Consider the following 18,526-nt stretch of genomic DNA (forward strand, 5'->3'; position numbering starts at 1 on the left):
TTATTTTCATGCAAATTAATACTAAATTAAGAAGTAGAACTTCTCACAAACGTACATAACTACACTATTTTTTAATTAAAACATTTACCTAAAATAGTTTTCAGTTATTTTTAAAGTCGGCGTCTTTAGAGGCGTTTTTTTAAGTCACGTTTGCAGTCGTATTCAATATATTCGAGCTGTTATTATGCGAGTCAATATGGAAACTGGATTAAACCAGTTTTATCTAGCCGGTCGAGACGAAATTTTGCACACACTTTTGGTGCTGTGGCGATACAATACGTATTATATACGCAATTGACGACCTTCGTGGCCGAGTAGTGTGTACACCGGTTTTTATGGGTACAGCACTCCGTGGTCCTGGGTTCGATTCCCGGCCAAGTCGATGTAAAAAAAAAATTATTAGTTTTCTATGATGTTTTGGGTCTGGATGTTTGTGGTGCCGTTATTAATTCTGATTTTCCATAACACAAGTGATTTAGCTATTTACATTAAGATCAGAGTAATGTATCTAATCCTTTTAATTCATTGCTTACAGGTTTTTAAGTGTCGTTGAGCGTTTTACTAACACTTAATATAAAATAATTAAACACTTAAACCAAGGTCACCCAGTGGCTAAAATTTGTACATTTTAACCAATGATTGCGGGTTCAAACCACCGATGATTTTCCATATGCTTAATTTGTGCTTAAAATAAATCTCCTGAGCGGTGAAGAAAACCATCGTGAGGAAACCTGCATGTGTCTAATTTCAATGAAATTAATTCATATGACATATTCCATTTCAACAGCTTTGAAACAGTGGAATTAACTTTAGATCTCCTCCAAGAGATAGGAGGCCTCCTCCCAGAAGGGATAGCCTACATATATAAACTGTTAAAATTTAACAATGACATCTACAACTTAAATAATATATCATATATAATCACAACAGTTAATCCCTCCATAGCTATATTTATTCCGTACCTTTTTAATATACATATAATAGAAAATAAAATGTATTTCAAACAACAGCCTAACCGGACTTAATTTCCTAGTGTCCGAAGCTGACGACGGAACAATGTATGAATATCGGAATTTTCATTTTCATCAATATAAAAATATATAACATTTAGTTTGAAATGTTATAGTATTTTTTTTGTTATAGCTTACTTACGTTTATAAAGCTAAACGTAAGTAACGATAGTGTAACTTAAGTTAAACATAGTTAATATGTATACATAACATATATACTTATACAATATAATATAAATAAAACAATATTACTTACAATAATTAAAAGTCAGTATGGATAACTGAACGGTCGCCGAATGCGTTACGTCATAATGCTAAATTTTGTTTTCGTTACCATTGTGACGTCAGAACGGTAAACGTGCTCTGTGGTCACGTGATATTTTGTGTATTTAAGTTGACTTACAGATTTCCTTTAAACAAAGCGACGCTATCGTCGAGTTTTCCCGAAGTTTCTATCATTGCAAATAAATGATATTAAACTCTAAACTTTTCAACTGCGCACGTTCGTTCTAAGCACGTTACGAAATTTTCCACGTATCGTCAAACACTATCTAACTATTAAAACCAAAGTCTTTGCAATTATTACCCACACAAATTCAATGAACATTACATACATACACTAGCGCCCAGCTTCGCACGTGTGCAATGAATTCATAAAGAAAATATGATGTAATTTTTTTTTAGTCTAATATTTTTTTTATTTAATCATCATATTGAACAAAAACAAGATGTGAAAACTGTGCAGATATTAACGCCAGCCAACATATTGACATTTCTCTATTATTAAAACTCATTTTATTGCACATTTTTTAAATATATAAATACAAAAAAAAACAAATCACAATACAATTATAATGGAATATTAGAAATAATGAAATGAAATTATTTCATCATAACCTATAGTGGCCAGGAATAATGCATCTATCGACTAGTGAAAAAACTTTTACAATTAGATCATTAGTTCCGGAGATTAACCGATACAAACAAACAAGTTTTACCCCTTTATATTATTAGTGTAAATATAGATTTAGATTTCTTGTGTAGTATGGATTTGCGTCTTGTGCATAAGCAAGTATAAAATAAAAAAAAAAAACGATACTTCGTATATATACCACCATTTATTTTTGAATTTATTCCACTATGCAACTTGTTTAACTGATTTTTTTAAAGAAGTCAGACATACCAGCCAATGGGACTAAGATATACTTACGTAAATTTATACAAACAATACAAAGTAGATATAGCTTAGTGGTAACAAAAATAACTTGTATCTTTTTGTAATTTAAAATCTTATTCATTTAATTTTAACACGCAATAATAAACAACAATAAAACGTTAACTGTCATTAAACGAGTTATCGAGATATTAAAAAAATATACTTATTTTAAAAAGAACAAATTATTTAAATCTGGCTATAAATAAATTTCGAGTGACTTTTGTAACGAATCCGTCAAAAATTCAAGTCCGAACGCTCGTTGAAAATAATAAACGAAATTGGTTTCATAGGTTTAAAAATAGTTTAAATTTGGAACGCAATAAGTAAAATGAAATGTCACTTCGCCGAAAGCATTCTCAATTCAAACAATAGCTCGAGTGTCCTTCCCCGGAATTGGCGCGGAAATTTTTGTTATCTTTTCGTGTTCCCCGAACGGATTTTAAATTGAGAACACAAATGTTGTGCCGCTAAAATGATGTTTAATTTTGACCAAATATTTTTTTTTAAATATTACTACATTTGTTTTATAATATAATTGATAACTTTGTAATAACTTAATAATTATTTATGATATTTAAACTATTTTTTTATATATAAAAAAAAAAATAAGTGTTGTGTCAAAAGGACACTAATCTTGGGAACTATTTTTTTATGTTCCTTGTACTGTCTGTACATTGGTTCATTCACCATTTTCCAACCAATCCGCATTGGAACAGCGTGGTGGAATGTGTTCCAAAACCTTCCCCTCAAAGGGAGAGGAGGCCTTAGCCCGAAAGTGGGAAATTTATAGGCTGTTTTTGTATTCACTAGCACTAAGTATTAATGTTTGGTAGCAGAATATGTGATAAGTGCTTTGTACCCACCAATATAATACTTTCCTAATTTAGATATAAATGTCTCTAATTAGAAAATAGGTACAAACTAGAAGCAACATAATCAATACGGAACCTGTTAGCACGTAGGTATAGAAACATAACAAATATGTCAACACTCTAGTAACGTAATAATCTGAAGACGTACATGTTTGGCTGCGGGCTCTGATCGGCGGGGCTTCGTTTGCTTACACTACGCGATTTACATATTTAATTATTTTTTTTCAGTGACACATGTTAATGTGGCATTCTAAACGTTTTATGTGCATGAACTTGTTTATATAATGCGGTTATATCGAATAATGAACATTTTTATTTTAATAATCAATATGTTAATAAGGTATTATCAATGTTGATTGATAAAATTTGAACTTTTATATAAATTGATGATATTTGTCCTTTGTTATAAAGCCAGTGAAATGGGTATTTAAGGTTACTAATATGATATTTATTATACACTAAAATCTTCTTCGTTTATAAAACGCTTGGTATTTTTAGTAGTAAGGCTTTACAAAAAGCGCCTTCTTATTTATAAAAATATAATAAAAGTATTTGATACTTACAATCAGTAGGTATAATTATATTATGTTTTGACCACGTGTGTTTAAATCTGCAATAAATTGTTGTATAACGCAACGAGTAAGCGTTGAGTTCGCAGTATCGACTAAGCAGTTTAAGTTTTGAACGTTTATGAGACTAGTTGTTTCTTATGAATTCGCTTATAAGTGTGTCATTTATTCGTTTCAAGATCACTCACAATCAGTTTCAAACTTTACGTTCCGATGCCAATCTCTTTTTTAACACCTTTGACATTTCCGTAATGCAGCTTCAAATAAGAAAAATTAAAGTTGATTACAGTATATTTATATACATAGGTATATCTTCTCTTCTGAACTTCTCATGAGCTTGACCTATTTTGATGAGATTTTGTGTGTTAAAGTAAGTCTCTGGATGATTTGGATTGTACCCAACAAGCTCTGAGATGGGGTCTAGATTTTTTCAAAAAAAAATCCAGTTATTATTTCTCGAATTGAAGCTGCTAATATACATATATAGAATAGCAGCATACATTAGGTACGTGATATATTTATAATATGTCAGCGAATATTTATAATCGATTTGACATAGTAATATACCTTCATCAGTAGATTAAATTATAATTACCATTTAGTAATCGCACACATTCTTACAATTTGTATGTCATGGATTTCCGCAAATTAGCATAAAATTAGTTTATTTAAACTGATTTATTACGTATATCAATATCAATAGGTACGTAGAGGGTCGTTAGTTTATCAAGGATTATGAAACGATAATTAATAATCTACATAATCGCAGGTCATGTTGCCTATGTGATTGATAGCTGCTCAAAAATGAAATCATTGCATGACAACACGCTGCACGACTCACGTACCAATGTCTATTTATGCATTCGTAAATCAATGTTAAGTGGAGTAAAAAAATAGTCAAGTGACGTGTAAATCTTTACCGTAGATTGCGATGGTGTTTTATAATTCATCTCGTACTCGGATATATTAACATCATTACAAAACTTGCATGTGTTGGATGAAAATCTTCCACATGTATATCAACTAACCTACATTTGCACAGAGTTGGGGTGAAGCTTCAAAGTTACTGCGCAAAAATAACAGAAGGCTGCTCACCGGTAGTACTTATAGTGCACAAAAACAACCTATACATAGATCATTATTTATATATAAAAAAAAACAAATCGTCCTGTTTATTTATATGTAGCGGTTGTGAAACGCAATTAATAGTAATAATTCTACTGATCAATGTTATATATAACCTGCATGTCCTCAGGGCGCGTTATAAGACATTTAAATTATTTGCATAGACTAACTAGTAACGTGAATCTAGAAGTATGCACATAACTTACGCTCAGAGGTTAAGAAAAAAATAATCGTAATGTAAGTTAAGTATTTTTAGCCGTGTAAAGCACTATATATAGGCAATTCATAATTAAGAGAATAAATAATCATTCTTTCTCAGTTTTATAAGAAATCTTATGGTTACGTATTTAGCTGTTCACTAGATATTATAAGGGTGCTTACTATGAATACAATGCGTGCCGTGTTCCCATGACATATACCAGCAAAGATCTCATAGTTGTCATCGCATCGGTTATGCAAAACAGGCGTATTATCTCTTACGGTGTCAATCTTCATTGGCAAGGTAATCAATCACCATCCTGTTAGCTGTTGAAACAAAAAACACTGTGCAAAAAACTACTTTAATGTTAATGATCAAAACGTCCCGATCCCTTAATATTATGAATGTGATTTTTTTATATAATAAAGCAACATTTTAGCGCCACAGTTTCGTATTGCCGCCATAATCGCTAGTGATAAGAGTGCATTGTTTTATAATACGTTTCCATTCGCGAGGTCTCTCTACGTGATCGTTTTAAATTTTGTCTATGGATAAACATTTGACGATTCGAGTAACTGTTAAGCAATAAATTAATTTCGTAATTCGAATTTCAAAATATTCAAATAACACAGCGTCTTAGTTCAAACAAAAGCTATAAAAACAGAGAGACAAATTCCCTTAATACCGCAATCATATAAAACAGTAATAAGAACCGAACGCAGCCGTGGGAACACGCATAGTTAAATAATATTGCAAAACATCGGGAGCGCGAATTCAATGTAAAGATCAAGACCCTTTACTCGCGTAAGAAAATGACAAACGTCTACGCGCCATTTACGTGACGACAACATTAACAAAACGACGCGTCGAGCGAATATCAACCCTCTCGCATTGCAATAAGATCGCATTGAAGCGTTGCGTTATATTAGCGGTGACAACGGCTGGAAATTTCAAACCTTAACCTCAAAACCGTGACGCGTAAGACGCCATGTTGGTTACGCTCGGCTATTTTCGTGTTGCGTCGTTACGACAAATATAGATTGGCCTCTCTCTCATTGAATCGTTTGTAATATTTATGACATAATAAACGTTAATTTCAGCATTTGAAGGGTCACATTGGAATGGACATTTATTGTATAGATCAGTGTCATTTTATACGTTTTGTGGCGCCAGTGCTGTTAGTTTCTTTGTCTAATTTTATACGTTAAAAAGTAATTTAGTTCGACTTCGAAACAGCCCCTAGAATGTAGGTTAATTGGTAATTTTGTAAATTGTCCGAATTCCGACTAAACCTTAGGTCGGCGAGTCGTTTGGGAGTCGCCCGACTTTTATGTTAAATGCAGTTTTTATTGAAAAGTTTTTTTTATAAACTAATAGTAGAAATGTTCAATTTTAAGTTATTACTAAGCATATAGTATTGCTAAGCATCTTTACCCCTTTATTAATTAAAGGGGTAAAGAGGCCTAAAGCAGACTACGAAAGAGACGATGTCTCAAGGCGACAGGATCGAACTTGCGATTTGTGCATCGTTTGTGCTATTGCGCTATTGACGCTTATGTTTTCCTTACCATGTAAATATTCTCAAAAAAGTCTCCATAAGTTAATGGTAACCAATATAACCAAAAAAATTACTAATAGCCAGTTCAACCTGTATTATTTTAATAAAAACTAATCTAATTAATATAGCCTTATAAAAATTGGTTACATACCTGGGTATATTTATTCATAATTTCATAATGAGCGAAAGAGATGCACTACCTATTAAACTAAGTATACCATGCTTTGAAAGGAGGTTTGTTAAAATAGTTTTTATATATTACAAAGTTTATTAGTCATTGGAATTTATTATTTACCCATATAAGTGAAATAATATGTATTACAAAAACTATTTAACACAGTATATGAGTAGCTTCGTAACAATTTGAATTAGACATTTTATATTGAAGGTAAACTTGTTTAGTTTAATGGAAATACAGTTTTATTCGATGAAAACTTTTCGAAGCGACACTTCTTATCCTTTCGTGAGTAAAATATCAAGGCTGACTCGAGTATAACGTTTTATTTGTCATAAATATAAAGTCGAAATCATTTATCCATATCGACTTACAAACTAATATAATTTTGGAAGGGAAAGATGTCTCATGAATATCTTCTATACCTACCTACCTATGTGTCTAGATAGCTGGAATAGGGTGGAAGAAGGTCACAAGTGTGTCAGTTATAAGTCATGTTATGAAGGGCTGGTGACAATGATCAAAGTATTAATATCAAATTGACGTTTTGCATGACATTGCAGCATCTTGCATAACATTGGTGCATCTTGGTGGTGAGCTTTGTAGAACGAGCGTCTGGATAGGTACCAGTTACTCATCATATTCTACCACCAAATGGCAATACAGAACGGGTTATCGTGTTACTGTTTGAATGGTGAGTGAGCCGGTGTAACATGTATATTTATGTAATAGTATACTACAAACTTTTATAGAAATTAACTGTGTTTTATTAATTAAATTATTTATGTTAAGACTCAAGGTATTTCTGAAGATGTTGATTGCTATGTATATAAAATTTTAGTTCCCATTTCCAAGTGTAATGTACAATTTTATACTTGTAAACAAAATTTAATGATTACAAACAAACTAACTTCCGCGTATATAATCCTACGTAGGATCGCACGACAAACTCAAATATAATAACATATTATATAATTATAAGTATATAATTCATTATAGTTATGAATGTACATACAAAGTTGCATTCGTTGCAACAGGCGGTCGTAACGCTAAAGCAACGATATTCAGTCAACTTTTAGCTGGGGGAACAGTTGAAATGTTCCATTTTAAAGGTATTAATTTAAATAGTATAAGAAAATAATGAAATTAAAGTTCATAAGTATACCAATTCATATCGATCATTAAAATTTAAAAGCCTATAAGATAATGTTAATGACTAAATCTGAAAACTATTAGCACTGCATTTCTATAGCTAGCTTAGTTATTTTAAGCGACTTCAAAAGAGGAGTATCTCAATTCAATGGTATATTTCAATTTTTTATGTTTATTCGCCGATTACTTCGCCATTTAGGAACCGATGATTTTGATGATTTTTTTTTAGTTACTAAAAAGATACTCCTGGAATGCTATCATAATGAGGATGTCAGGGTCTGATGATGGAATCCCGAAGAAATCGAGGGGAACACTCAAATTTTATTCTTCCTGAGATTCTTATTAATTAAAAAACAAACAAACCAAATATTACACTGTTCGCTTCAATTTTAATTTTTATTTACAAGTGAGATATAACACCGAAAGTGTTCATCAAAATCCATTAAGAACAGCAATCGTCGTCGTTATATAATAAACAATCCACAGCTTATCCATTCTCACGTTATGATAACAATAATTATTTTAAAATTAACCAACAAATGAGTAAAATAATAGTCTGTACTTTCGCGTCATGTCATCGCTCTTAGCTATCTATGGAAGGAGAATGTATGCTGTGACGAAAATCCTCATATTCCAATCAGCAAATGTAATAAATCCACACCAACGCAAGCTAATGTACACCGTACATACATATTATAAGGTACATATTTGATTGTAGATGCGGGAAAGTTATGGCGGCTCGATTCGAAATTCAAAAATGACTAGTCGAGCCTAATGACAAGGTTAAGTGTATGAAACGCAAAGAAACTCGTTCTAAAACATTCGCCGGCCGTTAGCGCATAGACAAAAAAACGCGACGCCATCTTGGACATCGGGTGATGACTTCTCCCGCTCAAATTACGGAACTTATATACGTTTTTTTTTAATCGCCATTTTGTTATTATCGTGTCTAAGATGTATTGTTTTAATCCACGTCTTAAATTATATTTGAAAATTTAATTTGTTATACTGTAATTTACTATAAGTATTTTAAATTTAATGTATATGTTAATTATATAAGAAATAATATTATATATGAGGATGTTTCTTTATTTGTACCAAATTATACCAAAACTAATTAATAAAATCGAAATGAAAATTAAAATACAGAACTTTTATATACTTTGTTATATAACAGTAAGTCTTAAATAAAATATACACTATTTACTAAAGGAAGTATAAGTTAAGTATTTTATACAGTCAAACCGAAATATTGGGTTACGCAGTTATCCGATAATATTTTTAGCAATAGTCAGAACAGCCTTTCTGTAAAACAATGACGAAATAAACTTCCAAATCGATTCTTATACACAACAAAAACTCAATTAACATGAAATTAAGAAAAATTACGACGAAATTAAATAATTTAGCATAATGTTATTTAATGGATGAAACACATGCACGTTTCCTCACGATATCTCTCAATTGTAAAAGACAGATTTGAATCAAAGATTTTAATACAAATTTTCAGTCTAACCACTGATCCGTCACCTCTAGTTTTGTATTTATTCAGTGATGTGTGTTAACAGTGAGTAATCAACCAGTATACTCTAAACCCATTACAAAGTAACCCAGGTTTCCGTGACAAAGACCAATAGAACTACTGAAAAAAAAACCGTACAAAAAAATGTACTGACACGAATATAGCCGAATCGCTAACGATAATGCCCGACGTGCATGCCCGAATTGTTTTTCCGTGAATAAATTTCAGCTTAAAATACTGAAAAATCGGTCGGTGAGAATTTTTTATATTTACAACGGGTTCCGTAACATATAAAAAAAATATAGGGAACATTTTTCATTTTCGTAACTTCTTATAATGACCAATATTAAATATATATAAATACTTTATATGTATAGATGTAATCACACACACACACACACACACAACTGTCATGTAAACAGTCGGAACAGCTTGGTGGTGATAGGGCTTTGGGTAAGACCGTCTGGGGTACACACACATATTCTACCGCCAAGCAATACTTAGTTTTATATGTTTGTAAGGTTTAAAAGGTAAATTGTAATATCACTAGGGACAGAGTAATTACTGAGTTTCTTGCCGGTTCTTCTCGGTAGAATCTTCATTCTGAATCGATGGTAGCTTCACTTAATATTGTTTGTTAAATGACGATTCAAATTATAAAAACCTACTTAAGTAAAGTATATTTTGATTTGGTTTGATTTGGTGAATATCACATAGATTATATCGCTCTTAAAAGATGTTAATAATTAATATTTTTTAAAGTCCTATTGGGTTAGTGGTATCACTGTATAGAGTGTGTTTTTTATTATTACAATTACGGAACCCTAAAACGAAAAGCGTTTACAGTTAATGGACATAGCTGAGTAAATACATATTGATAAATATAGATAAAAAATGACTTTAAATCACAAACAATTTAGGTAACTAACTCAATACTCATTCTATAGCTTAGTAACTGTTACACAAAGTTAACATACAAAACACTGAGGTCATATCTAAACAAAAGATATAAGATATAGATAACACTGATTAATAATCTATATTATGGAAAAAGAGGTTACAATCGAAATAAGTACAGTCGACAATAATAACAGATATACAATAACAAACGCGTTAAGGTAATAATATGTACAATGTCGTTATAGAATGTGCAATGTTTTTGCTTCTGACTGTACTCGACGGGGCATTGACCACTTTGACAGTTGATACTGCGACTATACCAATGCATACTTAACACAAATAACGTCTGTAATTGGCTTAAAAGCGAAGCGCATTTTATCTACACTCATAGTTACTTTAAAATAGTGTATAATTCACTTCAAACGACTTTGTATTTCATTTACAAAATACATATAAAAAAATGTAATATTTTGTAGACCCTACAATGAGACGTAATTTATTGAATTCGTTATAAAATAGAAATAGTTTTGTTTTTTGTTATACATATGTTATAATATATTTTAATTTAATTATTGGACAACATCATATACATTACTCTGATCCCAGTGTAAGTAGCTAAAGCAATTGTGTTTTAGAAAATCAGATGTAACGACGGTATCACCAACAGACCCAAGACAACATAGAAAATTAACGAACACTTACTACATCAACACGGGCGGGAATCGAATCCGGGACTTCGTGGTGGCGTACCCATGAAAACCGGTGTACACACTACTCGACCACGGAGGTCGTAATATTTACAATCGTAGGAAAAAAGTAAAAGTAAAGTAAAGTAACAGCCTGTTAATTTCCCACTGCTGAGATAAGGCCTCCTCTTCCATTAAGGAGAGAGATTGGAACATATTCCACCACGCTGTTCCAATGCGGGTTGGTGGAATGCACATGTGACAGAATTTCGATGAAATTAGACACATGCCGGTTTCCTCACGATGTTTTCCTTCACCGCCGAGCACGAGATGAATTATAAACACAATTAAACACATATATATAGTGGTGCTTGCCTGGGTTTGAACCCGCAATCATCGGTTAAGATGCACGCGTTCTAACCACTGGGCCATCTCAGCTCTTAATCGTAGGAAATTATATATTTTTTTATTGTGCCTTCTACACAAGAAGACTTGTCAGCTTGACACTATGTAAAATCAACACACTGTCGTCCGTACGTGGTTACGTAATGGTTATAGGATTACTAGTAGTCGCCCGCGGGTTCTCTTGCGTTTTAGTTCAAGTTTGCTTCATACAAAATTTAATCAAATTCGGTTTAGCTGTTTGGTCGTGAAAGATCAACAAACAGAGTTACTTTCACATTTATATTATTAATTAATATAGAAATAAAGAGTTCTTTCTTTTTTCAATTTTGAAGTTTATTTATGCTCTGCGAATCCAGCGGATAGCAAAGCCGTTATAAGTTACAATTATGCGTTTGATAACACATAACTTAAGCCGTCATAATTATAGTGATATAATGTTGACTGCATCGGTTTTCAAACTTTTACATGACAAAATTACTTACATAGATATTTTTTTAAGTATAAAAAAATCTTCAGATAGTTAGTTGGTTATGAAATAGTTCAAGAAATCTTGTGAGGAAACCTGCATTTGTCGGACGAATAATTAAGCTTTTGAGAATTTGTACAGGCTGGTGGTAGGACTGCCTACTACCCAGTTATATGAAATAATATATATGGAAATGTCTGTGTAAATACAGGCGTCAGTAACGTAACATCTTTGGAACCAAGGTTGGTACATTATGATATGATGGGTGGTTAAGACGTCTTTCGGTACTGTGGGTAGTGCTGATCACTTACTATAATATTTGTGTACCAGTCATTGATAAACCACCATAGAAAACTATTAGAAATAAAAAAATACCTATTTTTAATGATATTATAGCTATACGGACATGTATGTCTTGATAAGATTTTTAACTAAATGAAATTTTATCTTTACAGGTATATCAATTATGTTTAACCAACTAGCTGAGCCTCGCGACTCCTGTGCAACTTAACACATCCAGAGTCACGTGCATGCTAAACACAGGGGAACGAAAACAAATAAGCAACATCTGAGAGCAAATTGACGCGATACCATTGGTCGAGAGCTTGGATAATCTATGATATTCATTATGGTCTATGGATTTGTGAAAAAATAAGGCCTTGTACAATGACGAAAATGTTATTGAAACTTTGGATATAGGACGTAAAGTGAAATAGGGTTGTATTATAAATAAATATATATTAATCAAGGGCTGTTTGTAATAACAACAACAACAGCCTGTAAATTTCTTACTGCTGCGCTAAAGCCATATTCCACCATTGCAGGTTGGTGGAATACACACGTGGCTGAATATCGATGAAATTAGACAAATGCAGATTTTCTCACGACGTAACTAACACAAATTAAGCACATATATACAGTGGTGCTGCCTGGGTTTGAACCAACAATCATCGGTTAAGGTGACATACATTCTAACCACTGGACTATCTGAGTAATACATGAGATATTAGTAAATCTGTTTATCATTGATTCGAATAAGCTACAGGTACATAATTTATATACGTATAATATATATCCTTAATAAGGCTATCATATATCTCAATGGATGTATGTCCGTACATTTCCTTTGTTCCACAATCGCTGCTAAAATATCGATCGATGTTTAAAAATGTCCAAACTAGTTTTTTAATATTTCATCGCGCGTAATTCGAGGGCGGAAATCGATACGAGCGCTGTTGAACCCTTTGTTTAGTTTAATAGTCTTACTTTAATGACGGCTGTGACGTCATTAACCATGAATGACCATCGCTGATCAAACGCCTTCGTTTACACCGAGATTTATTATACAAACACATGCTGAGATAACAGTTATAGCGAAGTTAGTTTTGTTTCATTCATACTTATGTATGTATGAAATGTATGCTTTTTATGCATGTTTAAGTATGCTTTTTACTAAATCCTTGGTGGTGGCTTTGTGCAAGCCCGTAGGTTCTACTAGGTATTCTACCGCCAAATAACAGTACTCAGTATTGTTGTGTTCCGGTTTGAAGGTTGAATGAGCCAGTGTAACTACAGGCATAAGGGACATAACATCCTAGTTCCCAAGGTCGGTGGCACATTGACGATGTAAGGAATAGTTAATATTTCTTACAGCTTCATTGTCTATGGGTGATGGTGACCACTTACCATCAGGTGGCCCAGATGCTCATCCGCCAACCTATACCAAAAAAAATATGTATATATATACCATATGTACTAATAAGTATAACAATTTTTACAATTTTTGTCTGTCTGTCCGTCTGTTTGTTCCGGATAATCTCTGGAACGGCTGGACCGTTTTGACGGGACATTCACTGGCTGATAGCTCATGTAATAAGAATTAACTAGTTGCATAAAAAATAGTCAAATTTGGAATCATAAGATTCATTATCTAAGTAGGCTTTTACAAGCACGTTTGAATCGTCTTGTAAATATAAACCTATAATCATAGTTTTGAATGAAAAGCTATCACTATGATATAAATATTCTGTAAACGGACATAATTTCTTTTTTAAATCCGAATTTCGAAGGTTCTCAGCTACCCAGGCAAGCAAGAACACTGGTTCTATAGCATCCAGTCACAACAGGTAAATATGGTATAAATTATAATGAGTTAAAAATTGTAAGTTTGTAAATTTGTATGTAGGGGGTAATCTCTGGAATTCATAATCTAATTCTAAAAATTTTTAACTGGCAGAAAGCTACATTATTCCTGAGTGCTATAGGCTATAAATTGTTTCTATGACATGTATATGAACCGAGCTATCACAACTTTTGTCTAGCAAGTCGGAAGAAAAAATCTCATAAGACAGAATTTGCGTGCGCTGGCTAAACAGTTGCTTAAAATTAAAAACAATGTATGGCTACCTGGTTACCTTATTTCTACAAAATAAGTCCGGGATATCATATCTCTATTTTTTATATTTTATCTTTTAAATACTAATACGCGAGCGGTTGGCCGCTAGTATGGTATAAACTTCCTAAATATATGATATACACATTTATAATGTAAGCAGGAAAAACCTTCATTCGGTCATTCATACATATAGTAAAACGAAAACATAGTATATCTAGAATGTATTAATATTCGCATTATCGTATTGTATTAAGGTTCGAATGATTACTTTAGTTATTAAATAGTATTAATTGTTTCTAATTCCAAATAAAAAATTATTAGATATATTTACCACTAAACAGTAGTACTAAGTTAAGTTTTGCTGGGCTAACGAGTGAGTGAGCCAGTGTAACAACAACAACAACAACAGCCTGTGAATTTTACTACTGAGCTAAGGTCTCCTCTCCCTTTGAAGAGGTTTGGAACATATTCCATCACGCTGTTCCAATGCGAGTTGGTGGAATCTGCCATCTTGGCTCACTCGGCTCAGTGTAACAACATGGGACTTAACATATTAGCTGCCTAGGATGGCGGCGTATTACCGATTTAAGGAATGTTTTGTGTTTCGTAAACCGCCAATATGTATGGGCAGTAATCATTTATCATTATGAAGGCCGTTCATCTAGATAAAACATAATAAAAAGAAATCCAAAAGATTACTGGTTTGATCATCCAGCACCAACATTTAGATGTTCATCATCAAATATCGCGACAAGAGAACGTGTCAGATGAAAATCTGCCATTTATACTTATTCATCAACATTGATATATATACTGAAATCCTCATCTTCAAAAGATCCGAAGCCTTAAATACGAGCTTTACTTGTAAACAAATAAACAAAAAATCTTAATATAATCATTAATGTACGCCATGCTTATTCATCAAGAGTACTTAATTTTATATTAATATACTTAATACAGTTTATAGCCTAGCTAAGATGACGAGTCTAGACCGATTCGAACCAGACTAGCCAATTATACATGACATATTATATGGTACCAGTCTCAAGCAAACATAGTTCTCTGATTCCCTCACTCAGAATCTGATGGAATAGGAAATACTAACGGATAGATTTCAGGCGTGGAACCAATGGCTTTACATGCTATCTAAGGCACAGGAGTACACATCCAGGAATGCCTTCCAGATTCCGAACTGTCCGGAAATTACAGACCGAAAATACCCATAACTGTCATCTTTGCTTATGGCTTCAATACCTCAGGATCAGCGTTTTATATGACCATTAGGACAACCACGCTGATATACTTACAATGTTATTGGAACTGTCTTCTTATATATGAAGCTCCCGGTTCATCGCCGGTTTACCTCAGCGGTAACCAAGTGCCTACTGTTCAACCTTCCTTAAGGCCACTGACACACCGAGTTGAAACAAGGCCACTGATGAAACGAAGACAGGATGAATTTTTTAAAAGATAAATTCGTGTCCGCAATTCTAATTTAAAAGGAAAACGTTGAGGAAATTCTCATAAGTATTTCGGACATCCCTAATATTGGTGTGTATTTTGCCCAGCGGTAAGGAAATTAATTGAGACCAATTAGAATACTACAGATTCCAGTGAAAAGTTGATTCTTGTAGAATTATTGGGGTTTCATGTGAGTACCAGATCTGAGTTTGGAAGATGGCACTGTTCCATCCGCTTAGGTATAGATTGGCGCATTGGTGTTATATACATATACCAATGTAAAATAAGAGAGATGTGTAGGTACATATATATGGTTTTGAATTGTATATATTGTATAATAGTTATACTAGGTGATGTCTTTTGTTTTATTAAAAAAAAAAATTGGCGATGTTCAGAGATAAAGGAATGGTTAATATCTCTTAAAGCATCAATGTCTTCAATGACAGTAAAATGTGGTCACCACTTACCATCAAGTAGCCCAGTTGCCTGACTTATTAAATTTAAAAAAAAACGCTACTAGCATGTTTCAATATTATTTCGTGTCTGACATTGAGGTATTATTTAATTAGCTTCTACGCATTAGTATAAAAGAAGGAAAATGCCTAGAATAGTTATATATACCTATTACGCTATATTATGTTAATATAGGTACCTATACCTAGGTACCTATTTGGGTCAATTTGCCTGCCTGTTATATTTCTTCTTATAATCTTAAATAATTAAAAAAGAAAACAATACACTGTTCGAAAACTTTTGAATTGTTTCTAATTTCAAAATTAAATTTGAACAAAAAAGGTTTTTTTATAATGTAGTTATGAATAAGTTAGTATCCCTTTAATAAGATTTGAGAGTTCACACCTATATTAGTGCTAATCTCAAAAACTACATTTTCGATACATAATATGTTAACGTTAAAACATATCCTATGACATGAGACATACTCAGAAATCATTTCTTCAAACCCCGGGCTTGTTTTGAGAAATTCTCAGAAACAACTCAAGTGCTTCCGCTTCCCTGCCTCGGATAGCACGCAAATGCTTCAGAAACAAACGTGACAAACATAATTATTAACGCATTTAATGACATGAATTTTTCTGCAACGAATTTTTCTTACGGGATGAGTCTGTAGAGTGAAAGTCTAAAAAGTCATTTAAAGAAAAATCATCAGGCGATCTATTCCTCTCTTTCTTTATGTCTCTATCTCTTTTTATTATATACGGTCTTATATAACATTTTGTTTATTTCATTGATCGTATTATTAATTACATAATATGTAGCGAAAACAATGCCGTACTATTTTTTTTTTCGTTTTTCTTATCTTTAAGTCCATGTCAAGATTAATAATATATTTCCTGTACCAAATATTTTTCAAATAAAGAACTTAAATGTTAAAGTCAAATGATAATTTAAATGATTTCGAAACTTTTCAAATTTAGAACGTTACTTAAATATTTAAAAGAAATAGAATTACATACAACATATCATATACAAGACTCATTAACAGCAATAAAGTATAGTCGAATTTCGACCAATGGGTGACTTGTTGAATTGAATTTAAAGTTAAAGCCATATCTGCGACAATTCGATAACGTATGCAAGGAATTTATTTCAATGCCAACCATCGCTCATCTGACTTCCACATTCCGACAGTTACAAAATATAAGAATTTAATTCGTATTATTGTTTCAACTTACAGTGACACGGTATTTTGATACTTATATCAATCAAACTTTATAATTGGTGGTAGGGCTTTGTGCAAGCCCGCCTGGGTAGGTACCACCCACTCATCAGATATTCTACCGCTAAACGACAGTACGCAGTATTGTTGTGTTCCGGTTTGAAGGGTGAGTGAGCAAGTGTAACTACAGGCACAAGGGACATAACATCTTAGTTCCCAAGGTTGGTGGCGCATTGACGATGTAAGGAATAATTAATATTTCTTACAGCGTCATTGTCTACGGGTGATGGTGACCACTTACCATGAAGTGGCCCATATGCTCGTCCGCCAACCTATACCATTAAAAATGATTACGACCAAAATATCCCTCAAAATAACGGTGAGTTTCAAATCTTAACTGTTTCTCATCCAGCTGACTGACAAAGCTACAAGTATAAAAAAGCACTCGTTTTTACTTACTCACTAATATGTTTGTATTATGTAGCTTCTTAAGCACCTATAGTATGTTATATTAAAAGTATATAATGTGCTAAAATATAAAATAAACATAAATAGTTTGTCCATTTGAACTACGTGCCGGTAAAATCGCAGGCTCAGCTAGTTAGATTCATATGTTTTTTATATATCATATGATCAGAGGCTTTTATAAGCATTTATGAATCGTCATTACACAATACAGCTGAAATGGCCCAGTGGTTAGAACGCGTGCATCTTAACCGATGATTGCGGGTTCAAACCCAGGCAAGCACCATTATATATATATATGTGCTTAATTTGTGTTTATAATTCATCTCGTGCTCGGCGGTGAAGGAAAACTACATGTGTCTAATTTCATCGAAATTCTGCCACATGTGCATTCCACCAACCCGCATTGGAACAGCGTGGTGGAATATGATCCAAACCCTCTTCTTAATGTAAGAGGAGGCCTTATCCCAGCAGTGGGAAATGTACAGGCTGTTTACTTTACTTTACTTTTTTTTACATTATACACATATTAAGTGAAGCTACCACCTAGCGAGAAACTGAGTAGTTACTCTTTTTCAACATTTAAAATACATAGTTATGTTAGCCAATTATAATTATATTTATATATGCCTAGAAGCCCAAAAGTATTAGATCCAAGATTTTCTATCATCT

At 32.7% G+C, this 18,526-nt stretch overlaps 1 protein-coding gene across 4 annotated transcripts in view; it reads right to left on the reverse strand.

Annotated features, from left to right (window-relative positions):
- The window catches only part of LOC124539664 (mushroom body large-type Kenyon cell-specific protein 1), a 200,231-nt gene that overhangs the window by 179,719 nt on the left and 1,986 nt on the right, over positions 1 to 18,526 (reverse strand). The window lies entirely within an intron of this gene.

The sequence above is a fragment of the Vanessa cardui genome, chromosome 23 (assembly GCF_905220365.1).
Source record: "Vanessa cardui chromosome 23, ilVanCard2.1, whole genome shotgun sequence".
Lineage (NCBI taxonomy): Eukaryota > Metazoa > Arthropoda > Insecta > Lepidoptera > Nymphalidae > Vanessa > Vanessa cardui.